We start from the raw sequence: 13,143 nt of genomic DNA, 5'->3' as shown, positions 1-13,143 counted from the left end.
AGCATCCTTCCATTACATCCTGTTATGCCTTTTGTCTGCTGGGTTAAAGAGCTGCCTACTATCAGAAATCTCTTCAGAAGGCAACTATTAAAACCAGATGTGCTGAAGCAGTGAGCCTTAATCAGGACCTGAACACTCAACGGCCTTTTTGTACCCACACCTCGTGTCAAAGCTACCAATATTTTATATGTGTGTGTGTAGAGTCGCGAGAAGAGTAAAACTACACTCAAAAGTTTTATTGTGCTTGCTCCCAAAGAAGTGCAAAACAAGAGTACCACATACATACTTTAGAAACTCTGAATTATGTTTTACAGTTTCTTCTCTAACTCCATATCTGAACGGCCCTGTTATGTCCAAATCAGATTCAAAATTCTCAGCAGAAAAGTTGAGGTAACAAGCGCTACTTGCAGATGGAAAAACACACTTGACAATAATTTCTCACAGTATGTAGCAAGTGTAGAGTTTTTGTTTGTGTAAAGCATTACACTAAATGGCAATAAAAATTATAAATTGTAAACCACATTGCAATATCTCCTCCATTTGAACTGTGAACCTTCCCTATGGAAAAATTTAACAATCTATTAATATTTCATACCTTTCTGAATAGTATGGAGAGGATGTTAAGAAACTACACAAAAGAATAATATATGGAGATTTTCAGGCATGAAATACTGACTTGCTAAAAGCAAACAACATCTTATCTTAGTAATTATTATATTTTCAGATATACTTGTTTTTCTCACCTGTGTCTCTAGGTGTTGGATCCTGGAAGTGCCTCAAAGATCCAATACACTTTCTGTGTTAAAAAACCAAACCTTCTTCACTCAGTTTCTAAAACAATGGGATTTTCTACACCATTCTTCCCCAGTCAAACTGATACTACAGCATATATGATAACAAAGAGTTACAAAAGCATAAGAAGATGTAATAACATTAGTGATCTAATTCACACTGAATGTAAATCAGCATAGTTTCTCAGAAGGTAATGGAGGTAGTCAAGTTTACTCTCTTAAACAACTTAAATATCACAGATCATTATGGTTTAAATGGACTGCACCTTAAATGAATAAATGCTTTTGTAGAATACAGACAGTTGCTTCAGAAATTAAATTTTGGTTTATATTCAAATTATATTTGGCAATATTAATAGATCTTACAAAGCCTAATTTGTATAACAAAACCCAGTAGCCTGCTCTGTCATCAGCAGCCTTACAGGAACACCTCAGCAGATAAGCAAACTAATCTACAAGTTCTATGGCCATGACAGAGTCAAGATCTAATGTAAGTAAATCCAGCTCCAACAAGAACCAGGTACAACTTAGTCAAGGGTCAACAATCCATCAAGAATGTTTAATTTATTTGGTTTTCCTCAGCATTTGTTTTTCCACTGTCTGTCTATTATAGGACTATACATTGCTATATAGGCAAATATGAACCTCACTATTCTTGACTTACATGTTTGTTTTTTTATTTTTATAACAAGTAGTACAACAGACACAAAAACTATTGTTACAAAAACACATTCTCAAACACTCTGCAGTTAGGTGGGTTTTTCTCCTGAGCTTTCTCTGAAACAAAAAGCTCTCAAATTTTCCTCCTCTTCGTCAAATTTTGCCACATTCATTTCACATGCCACTTCCATTCCCATTTTTCAGTCCTTTCCCTTTTATCTGCCACCCCCACTACAGATGGACCCTTGCATCCCTCCCTACATTTTTCCTGCAGCAAGTCTGCAATCAACACCTAATTTTTACCATGTGTTTTTCTACCAGGTAAGTGATATAAGTAATCCATTTTCCAACAGATAAATCACATTTCTAAGACACAGATTTCTAAGCCAGGTTGCACTTGAAGAAAACAGGTCACTTGGCATACTAACTTTTCCAAGGTAACACGCTCTAACAGTTCCTTAAAATTGTAAATAAAATGATAGCCCTAAAAGAAGATCTTGGGTCTATTATCTGGGTCTTTGTCTATTACTGCTTTCTCATAGCTTGCTGGTGAAGATGGTCAACCAAAGCAAAACTTCTGTCATGATCTATTAATAGAGAATAAGGATTAATGAAGGATTATGTCATAATGAGTCTGCCTGCAGAGTTGCTTCAGTTCTTGTCCTTTACTGCCAAAATACAGTTCTCATTTCCAACAAACAAAGTCTATCTGAGAGAAAGCACAGAGCCCCTTTAGAGCTGGAAAGTCCTGTGCATAATAATGAATGACTAACTCTTCTTTTGCCAAAGCGCTTCGGCACTTTCAATGTCATAGGTCAAAGCAGTGATTCAGAGGGGCCTGATCCTTATCTAAGCTTCTGCAACAAAATTAGAATGTGCTGTATCCTTATTAAAGAAATGTTTGTTCCACCATCAGTGAAATGAAAAGAAAGCAGTTCAACACGGTTTTGCAAACCACAGCAATAAACCACTGGAGTTAAATGCTTTATTACAAATAATTAACCATTCTTTATGTTAAAGATCCAGCGCTTGTAAAGATGAAATTAATAGTATACTCCATAACCTATTTGGATTTGCATGTATTTGAGGAAGTGTTTTATCCAATGGATTGACACTAGTAGCCTTCATATTGAAAATGTTAAAAAAAACCCAAGTAATTTACACTTACATGGAAACTACTTCAACTCCAGCAATGTAAGCAACAAAAGCAAATGGGATTTTCCCAAAAGAAATTACTTAAATATTTCTTCATATTTCTACAAAAAGCTCCCCACCTCTTCTCAATAGATAATACATAAACAGAATTTATATACATAATAATAAAGTTGGTTATAACTGTGGACAGCTATTGCAATAATATACAGAGCTATTGCAGTAATTATCTATGTGATTAAGAAGTAATTTTTTGTATTAAAGTTTTAGCTGCTAAACTTTTAATGCTTGAATTTAACTATGCTGAACAAAATCTGTGAATGCAAGCCACCTTTTAAAAACACTTAGAGCAATATGCTAGCCTTTTTTTAATATACAATTGTGATTTAAATAATTAATTAGAAATCAGGTAATGCTAAGTAAAAATGACTGAAAAAATGAGACTATTACAGTAGAAAGACCAAATTAAAATTTAATTTGTGCTTGTTAGAATAGTTACAGCAAAACAACAACAAAAAGTAAATGAAGATATACCTGATCTAAGTTAAATTTCAAAACTAATGTAACCAAAGAGTATATTAGGATTGAAAAGCAGAATACTAATCTCTAAAATTAGAAAATTGATCAACTGGGATATACATCAGAGAGATTCATCAAAGCCTTGCAACAGCCTATCTCCATTTACTGTTTAGATACAGCTAATCTACATCATTAAATTGACCATTCAGCAACTGAAAATCTGCCATGTAGGTCCCGACTTTTCATAGAGGCTTTTAAATATGTATTCGGTAACTACAAAGTACTGAATATATTTTCAGTCTTTTTATACTAAGATTTACAACTAATGACCTTAAGCAATGTCATGCATGTAAAACAAAATTATGAGACCACCCTGGTTTGAGCAGAATTAAGGTATAGAATCATACTTCATTCTCATTCAAATTTAGTAGGATAGAACAAAAAAAAAATCCATAGTAATATAGCTAAACCTATTTCATAGTTTTACTTTGTAAAACATGCCTCTTCACTTGTATTTTGCTATTACAGGCTCAATATAAGTAGACAATTATCTAAGCTTAATGCCAAGAATGATAATGCATTGAGCACATGCAAAATCCTTGTGCAACATCAACTACAGCCCGCAGGGATAAAACATTTATCAGTTGCTCCTTGGAGCACTAGTGGCTTGAAAATTTGGTTGCCCACGCCGACATTTAGTGAAATCATAGTTTTAGCTTCATTCAGAGCCCAACACAGCCAAGCCTGATACCAGGATGACTCTGCTGGCAATCTGCCTCCCTGTACCCACATGCACCGCGGGCTACTTTCTGTCCCACTACTTCCCATGAAAGAAGTCCTTTTACTTAACTGCAGTGGTTGGCACAGTGCCCCTTTCATGGCCCAAACTAACCGTCATCTTGGATGTAACAAATTAGTACATTCTCAGAATAATAATAAGTACGGACATGAAAACACTATTGTTTTTACTTGGAAATGAAGTAACTACATTTTAGCTGGGTGACTTTTTCAGTTCAGCACCACAGGCAAAAATAAATCTTATAAAAAGAATGGACAATTACAGGAGAGACGAGACACGGGCTTTTTGCTGTGGGTTCAGAAGTAAAAGAGCTGCTTCTCATGCTGCCTGAAGAATATACTGCAAAATAAAATTTTGGATTACAACTTGTTCGTTTGAAAAAGAATTGCTGGAGGGTTTTGCTACTTGATCTACAACTGATAGAGATTTTTTTGCCTGTAAATTACAGAAATGCTCAAGTAAGCTCTATTAACATTACAATGAAATATTTTACAAAATACATTGAAAACATTAAACATAGAGTAATGGAAGAACTGGACTCAAGCTAAGCATGGAAGTATGATTGTGTATTTTCCAAAAGTGAAACAGAAATGTAGGTAATGTGAAATTTACCTTTAACTACAAATAAATATTTCTAAAGCATTGCACACCTGCCATTTTATCTGGGTACTGTGATTATAATAAAAATGCATTTTTTCCTCAAGCTCTGCACATTTCATTGCACATCAGATCTTATAAGAACAGTATCACAGAACACATTTTATAATGTAATTTTAAACTGCTGATAAAAGTAAATTCACATCATTGTTCTCAGCACAGACGTCCTAGGCCAAGTTTTCTGAAAAGTACAGATAATTAAAACTTTCCTGTATCACGGCCCAATACAGTAACAGTTTTCTTGCCAAACTATGATATGAAACATTAATAGGGATTTGAATAACAAGTGCATCCCTTACTGAGTAACTCCTTAGCAGCAGATAAGACTAAATTAGTGTGAAGTGCTGACAAGTATGAGAGATTAAAACAAATATTTCTTGTAAATATGTTAAATATATTTCCATTTCTGCCACTTTCAGTCTGTGAAGAAAAAATCCAATATATATCACACATATTTAAAAATACTGAGTTTGAGACAGCTTCAATAATTCAAGGTATTTTATGTAAAAAATGTAACAATTTTACTAAACTTTCTGGTTCAAATGAGTCCAAGAATATCTCATTATAAATGGAGACAGTCCTGAAAAAGCAATCAAGCATGACTAAAAAGATCACTCTTTTACACAAAAAAATAGCCTTCTTATTTTACCCTTTGTTGGAAAGACATTTGGCCAGCCACAGGGGAAATACATAATCTACTTTTATATTCAAATAATATATTTCAAAATTCTATGCATACAAGGACCTTAAAACAATTCTGGGTGGAATATATAAGACATGGGTTTATGTGATCCTAATAACTGAATTGCTGACATGGGCTGACAATTACTTGGGGGGCTTTATTTGTTTGTTTCTGGTTCTCTGAAGCATGTGTACGAGTATTTTTGCCTATTATTTATTTCTTATGTGACTTTGAAGGAAAATACCAATGGAGAGACATTGAGACAAAACATGTAGTGAGATCCTGGCTAGTAAAATAGAAGTATTACATATAAGAGGTGTGCACATTTTCACGGGGATGATAATTATTACAGCTTCCTTAATTCTGAAGCTTAGTTCTGATCAAGGCAACATTCCACCACAAATGGCACACAAGAAAAGTACATCTTTTTGTCTAAAATATACAGACCTAATTGTTAGCACATCCTTGTATTTTTTACATTCTTATAACATATTCAAATAAAGAGTACTGATGGTGACTTGCTTTCAGAATCTGAAGGACTAATGAAACAACATCTTAATTTTTAAGGACACTAATGTGTCAGTGCTTCTGGAGGAAAATTGCTTTTCAAGGCAATACTGCCAGGATAAGAGTCAGGGAGGAGAGATGCAATTGATGTTTTTCACTTTAAACAAGACAACTGTTATTCAGTTTCTCAATACCCAAGATTATGAAGATCAGAGTACTATACACCCCAGAAGAGGAAAAGCTTACAGCAATTATAGTTCCCTTCTAAGTACTGTAGGACTCACTGTTGGTTTACAACAAGTAAGCAGTCTACACACATCTCTTCTGCTTCATAACTGTGTGAGGTTCCTGCTCCTAAAACTCACAAATATAAAATGAATCAGGGAATTAAATTATTAACATCACCATTTCAGCCCTGAATTTTATCACTCATGAAGAGTTAAAGTTTTCTCATATTAGCTGGGTATTTTCCCCACTTGTGCCTTGCCGAGAAACAGCGATGTTACAATATCAGGGCAAAGGACCAAGGAGCAAAATGTCAGTGTGACTTGCACGTTCAAGCTTCCTCTGGGCCCTTTCAGTTTATACAGCAGAGCAGGATGAATATTTGTGCTAACTACACATTTCAGTACAAAGAGCTCAATTCAGAGAGGAAAAAAAAAAATCTCATCCCATTTATGGAGGCTGTGCACTTTACAAAGTACAATTATAAATGGTTTATTCATTCATGGGGGAGAGCCTCTACAACTGTTGTGCAAGCAACCTGCCCCTTGCAGGGCTTGATGAGCCTGATCCAAAGGCCGGTGAGGGTAAGGAAGAAACTTGCATCAACTTCAGCTCTTGGGCTCCAGCCTCCTTCACAAATGTTTCATCTTTAAAAACCAAGATCTGTGGCCAAGTTGGTGATGTAGAGTTATACAGAAAAACTGCTACTGAGGTTTAAACACGTGAGGAAAAGATGGATATGAGAGCATTGTCTGGATTTAAAGGTCAGAATGAAGCTGGTTGAAAATGGTTCTTGGACATTTTGCAATTAGGCAGTATTTTTAAAATAGCACCTACTGGCTCATGAAGACAACTGTGTATGGATAATACTTACATATATCTATAGTTTATTCTTTCTCTACTCTTGTATCTGACAAGCACTAAGAATTTCTCACACACACTCCTAAACAACCAAACTAATATAACTGAGCTTCCATGGCAGTTAATAGCACAAGCAGCTAATTAATTATGTACTTATGTGTGCAACCAGCTATTCATGGAAATTATACAAGCAGTTGAGCACATACTTGGTGCACACAAATACTTAATTGCCCAACGTGCTAAAAGTCTTACCCAAAGTAAAAAATGTCATATCTAACTATTGCTTTGACTTTATAGACCCTCAGGACCCATGGATTTGATCACACTTCTCACATGTGAATGACACGCCTATAAACCATATTCATGACAACCTTTTACATTGTTCCAGATACACAATATTGATGAAACAAGTTTTTATAAAAATCTAGAAAAACTGATTTTTATTATAACTAAAGAAAACTGTTCTGAAATTTGTGTCTTAAGCGCTATTTGAAGACTAAAGATGCATAAAACGCAAAGAAAGATGTGAGGGAAAAGAAAATGAAAATGCATTTCTCCTATTACATAACACTGATCCTCTTTCTCCTTTCCACTATTTCCCTCACACATTACAAGTGGAATAAAAAGGTGCTGTATGAAACCATGCACAAATTTTCTCCAATTATGCCATGAACTTCCTAAAGAGTGAAAGGGAACAGCCACTTGTTGTGCCCCCTCCTGGCTGCAACCCAAACCAAGGGCACCAACATCACCTGCCTGCTCTTTGTTGAGCATCACTGTTTGAATGATGGTAACCAAAATATTTTCAAGCCAAATATAAGGATCTTCAAGGTTTCAAAAGAAATGTATTACAATAAGGATAACTCGATTTTTTTGTTGAAAGGCCTACAAAAGTTCAAAAATTTAAGATGATGCTGTTTTCTTTTAAATTGTATTATTAGTTATTAGTTATAGATTCAATGCAAGATATATTGTTAAGAATGTCCCAACTCTGCCTCCTACATACAAAGAAAAGAAAAAAAAGGTTCCATTATTATTAACAAACCCAGGGTTTGGAAGCAGGATCTAAGGTGGACTTCTAAGTGTCCCTAGGTGGTAGTATAATTCTAATAAAATATGTAATTTGAGGGTAATGGCTTAAGGCCAGCTAGAATTATGTTGTACTTTTTTGTAGTGATTGTAGGTTTGCTATTTGAGATATCATAGCAGCACATGAATGCCAACTTTACATGCATAGCCTGTGTTTCAGTCTTTATCATTTGAATAGATTAAATAAATCTAAATCAGAGACCAGAATATTTCATGACTATTTCGGGCATAAATGTATTATCTCTTATCATATAGATAACAAGAACTTGAAACTTCAGCAGAAAGTCAGAAACAAGGTAAGTATTCCCCTAGTACTGAGAAGTGAATACCCAATATCCAGAATTTGAGACAGAAGAAAGCTCCAAGATTCAAGAAAGGAAAAGAAGAGAGTGTAAAATAGAATCACAAGAGGCTGTGAAAAGAAGAGAAGAGGCATGGACACCTTGATATGAAATTTTGGAATTGATATCTTATTTTTTTGCTGAGATCCACAAAAGAAGACCTAGTTCAACTTGTGTTATCCAAAGAACCTGAGTTCAACCCAGTGTGTTTGATCCAAATAACTTAATTTGCAACTCTAATTTTATTCTAAGATTTATGCTTGTAATAAAGTATTGATTTAAAGGTAGAGCAATCTTATTAACTTTGCTTTTAGCAATAAATTATATGTGCAGAACTTCAAATTTGATATCATATGTAATTGCTATAACACCTGAGCACTCTGTCTGCAGGGGTAGTATTAGAAAATGTTTAATTTTGAACCTCCATGATGACCAAAATTTGTCTTCCCATCACCTCAAGAAGTACCAGGGAAACAAGTACTAGCCCTCCACCAAAAGTAGGAGAAAAAACCTACAATCTTTCCACACAAAAGGAGAGCCTGTCTCAGTTCTATCTACTCCAAAGCATATCCAAAACTACATCCTTATAAATAAAGTATCAGAAAAGATTCTTGTAACAAAATCTAAAATTGCTGGATTAATATATCCATTTTAAAAATACAGTTTCTGTAATGTTATACTTGGCATATTGAAGGACAGCTACTGTATCTCACAGGTCTTGATCATCCATGATTGCCAGGAACCAGATAGAAACAGGAACCAGATATACAAATCAGTTGATCAAAACCCAGTTTTTTCTACAGCATGACAAGAAATAAGGCTGAAGATGATACAGTTACTTTGCTTCAGGGTAAGGCATTTTAAGTTTTATAAAAAAATGATAATTCTTTTGTTTTATGCCAAAACAATTTATTTTGCCAACTTGAACTGAAAAACTTGTCCTTCACGCAGTGACCTCATGTCTCAACATCTTTCCATATTTTCAGGTTACTTTAGGCAAGGAACAGCAATGAACACATCCTTTTGACAGAAACCCTACCACACCTATTCAGCCTCATGGACACAAACTCACTGATTTGTTCCCACTCAGCACTCTGTATTACAGACAGGGTTCTACCTTTGGTGACAGACTGAGGTAAGGATCATCTCTGGCCTCAGCATCCCAGGTGCTAGAGTTGATCCTATTAACCTTCAGCCTGGTATTGGGATACCTCAGCAGGTGAGAAGCTCTGGTCTGCTCAGCAGCAGAGGGAGATCAGCCACCCAACTGAGACCTTTAATCCAAGAAGCCACCTGAGAGTTTGGCTCCCTGGATGTACCTGCAGACCACAGCTGAGCATGGCAAGGAGACCCCACAAACCCAGCATGTGAGAGAGTCAAACACCCAGATGGGACCTGTCACATGACTGACATATGAACTCCCATGTACCGAGACAGGCAAACGTTCAGATATTTCATGCAAAACTGAGATCTGAGAACTTTATTTCTATTCTGTGATTAAAATATGCATCAGGCAGCCAAGAGAGATATTAGAGATAACTTCTCAAAAAATAATAGAATAATAATGAAACTAAGTGATGAGGTTAAAGAAAATGAAATATATGAAGTATGGAAAGGCACACTTCACATATACAAACTTAGCACCATTGCCATTGATACAAAACTATGTTTGTATTTCTATAGCAGCTTTATCTGGGCAATTCTTGACTAATCTGGTATCAGTGTTTTTATTTCTTATTATTATAATATTTCTTTTATTATAAGTAATGTTGGATAGAACTGAAATAAAGATGACACACACAGCACTAACTGTGCACCCACCTGTGTCTTTACAGGCAGGTCTTTGCCCCCATGCCCAGTTCCTGCATACTCAGGGACTTTGATTAACAAATTACTTTCCCCAGTAAATTCTTCCTTCTGCTGCCTTGAAGGCATTCCTGAATGCTGAGTGCTCCTCCTCTGCCACCTGACAGCCCCTGAGCGAGCTGCTGGCTTTCAGTCCTGTAGTGGTGATCTTTGCTCTCCCGTCCTGTAATCTTTGATATCTCCTGCTCCTTAAAGCAGGGCCTGTAGCTCACAAAAGAAATTGTTACCCTCCATCCCTCCAACAGGACTCAGCTCACCCCATTCTCTGAAGGCATATCAAAAAATTACAAGGAGAAGCAAAACTTTCAACGCTCACTGTCACATTCATACTTCATCCAAGAGAAAAAGTCATCTACTAAAAAACATTTAAAGCTACTAAATGTTAAAAATTTGCATTTTTTCAACATATTTGGTATTTCCATCCTAAGAAAATTTCATTTTTTTAAAAACTTCCCAAACATTATGGCTACATTTCATTCTGAAAAAGCATTAAATATCCAAGATGACATACAACTTTTGTTACAACCATTAAGTGAAAAATAACTCATTTGCTCTGCTCACCAATTGAGGTATGAAAAAAAAATAAATTGTAAGAAACACATAAAAATCCACAAGTACTATTTTTCCCTCGGTCTATTAATTGAGGATACAATTCTAAATGAAAAATCACACACCTATTGGAAAGCCACCCCCCAAATATTTCATCTGGCATTAAAAAGAAATTAAACCCAATAGAGCTTATGGGGGGCAGGCAATAACCTGCGTAGAATAAGACTTAATTTTAAAAAAGGAGTTTCAGAAAGAGCAAACATCAGCACTTTCTCTTCATTTAAGTGCTAACAGAACAGCTAAGGAAACTGAGGCCTGGATTCATGGATTTACCAAACTGTGCTCATCACAGGCATTTCTGGACAGAGCTGTGTGATCCCTGTCTGCAATTGCCATTGCTGGTAATGTCTGACAGCAGTTCAGTTCCTTCCCCTGCTGGTACCCCACAGTCCAGAGCAGCCCTGTGATGACTCATTATCCACACTCCCAACAAAAAAACCACCAAGCACAACCCAAACATTGCTGTTTAATTCACTACTTGATCCAACCTCACATTAGTAGCAGCAAAACATCAGAAGGAAGACCACAATCTTTTTCTCTAGTTACTTTTGTATATGAAATAGTGCAAAGGGGGTAAATATTATGCCATTGCCACCAACTTTATGTCCTATTAATTCCCCTCTCAAATTTCAGGTCACTCTCCAGCCCTAGCATTGCATAGGGTTAAGGAAGGTCTAAGCATCTGCTTATCATCTTGCATGTCCCTTCAAGTAAAAGGATTCTGCAATCAGATTTGCCTTTTGTATTTTATAGTAGGTTATTTGGACATTATCAGCATTCTGCCTAATTTGTAAATATAAAGTCAAAATGCCCACAAAAATAGTGTCTGCTCATATGTTCTGAGGTGATGTTTGATGTGTTTCCACTCCGGAGCAGAAAAGAATTGATTTTCAAAAACCTCTGACCTGCTGAGTGGTCAGTGAGACTTCACACCAACACAGACATATTTGCAAAAACATATTTACAAGGAAAAATGCTTTTTGTTATCATTATTCTGAAGTTATCATAAGAAAAATCTGTGGACACATACTGTAAATACGTGTTATTAGCTTTTGCTCAAGGACAGTACTGAAAACAATAACATGTGGAGGCTATGTTTTTTTCTCCTTTATTTTAGGGTAAACAATCACAGACACAGAGTATCTTAACTGTCTGCTCCTCCACTAGGTGGATATGGAGCCACATTTCCAATAGAAAACCCTAAGAAAATGTCAACAGCACTTTTCTGGCTTTGTAATTGCAGTAATATTGCAATAAATTGACTTGGAGTGTGAATACTTTTCTTTAAGAAAAACCAAACTCACTCACTTTGTGTTGCCTGTGCTGACTCATCCAGCTGACTTGGCATATTCTCCATACCAGCCACATACCTTTTTAAAAATAAACAAAACAAAAATTAATGGGTGATCTTCTAGCCAGTGACTGGTTACATACACTGCCTTCTAGCAATAATATCTTGTACTTGTTTCATGGCTTTCATAGAAAGATCTCAAAGCAACAGATTACAATTACACCTCATCCTTCCTAAGAAGCAGAGAAATTGGAGCAGCAGATGCTCTGCAACCTTGAGAAAAAAAAATCTATTTGCAGGTTACTTACAGAAAGCAGGGATAAAAACAAGGTTTGACCCTCTCTTTCTTTTTCTAACAGTATAGCTACAGAGCCTTCTGATGAAGGAATGTTCACATTTCTCACAAATTTAGGATTTCTTCAGATATTAGTGTAAGTTGGGAAAATCTTATTTCTTAACCCTTATATTATGGATAATTAATTCCTCTTTTCCTCCTCCCTAATTTTCCATCAGCACCACCCATTTAGTAACAGATAATTCTGTGCCTTTCTTCTTTTGACTACCATTGCTGCAGTGCTGAAGAGAATGAGTGAGGGGAGGAGTGAAGTAGAGTCAGAAATGAAAAGGGAGGGTTTGCATGGGGGGAGAAAGAGATGAAGAACAAGCAGAGGTCAAAGCAAAGAAGAATGAAAACAAGGAAAGAAAAGAATAAGAAAGCAAGAAAAACAGAGAAGAGCCTTACAAACTTCTGGGAGACTTGGAAATGTTCTGGAGAGGTGCCCCCTATGTCCCTTAATTTTTCTGTATACATCACACCACATATCCTTCACACCACCTACCCCCAGCAGGCTGAAGGAGCTTCAGGATAGGAGTGTTTTGCTTCTAGGATTTTAATAAAAAACACCATACAGGACCTAGCACAGCTGAGCTCCAGTCACAATGTTAGACCTCTGGGTCTAAAGTACAAACATGTAATATTTATGTTCCTATGTCATTACAAACATTTAATGAAAATTTCAGCAGTACATCCTGAGTGCTCTGGGTGAAAGAGGAACAGTGATACTTGTAAGAGAGGAGTGGCCAAGAGCTCTGCT

General features: G+C 36.0%; 1 long non-coding RNA gene across 1 annotated transcript in view; it reads right to left on the bottom strand.

Moving 5' to 3' along the window:
• LOC127468409 (uncharacterized) overlaps positions 1–13,143 on the bottom strand; it is a 284,645-nt gene that overhangs the window by 139,641 nt on the left and 131,861 nt on the right. Inside the window, exon 5 of the long non-coding RNA XR_007903558.1 lies at positions 12,067–12,128. This is a non-coding gene — a long non-coding RNA (uncharacterized LOC127468409). The remainder of the gene's footprint in view (positions 1–12,066; positions 12,129–13,143) is intronic.

The sequence above is a fragment of the Manacus candei genome, unplaced genomic scaffold (genome assembly GCF_025592945.1).
Source record: "Manacus candei isolate 608988 ecotype Guabito, Panama unplaced genomic scaffold, ASM2559294v1 h1tg000015l, whole genome shotgun sequence".
NCBI classification, from domain to species: Eukaryota; Metazoa; Chordata; class Aves; order Passeriformes; family Pipridae; genus Manacus; species Manacus candei.
Note: the sequence above shows the minus strand (reverse complement) of the source record. Positions and strands in the feature narration are given on the sequence as shown.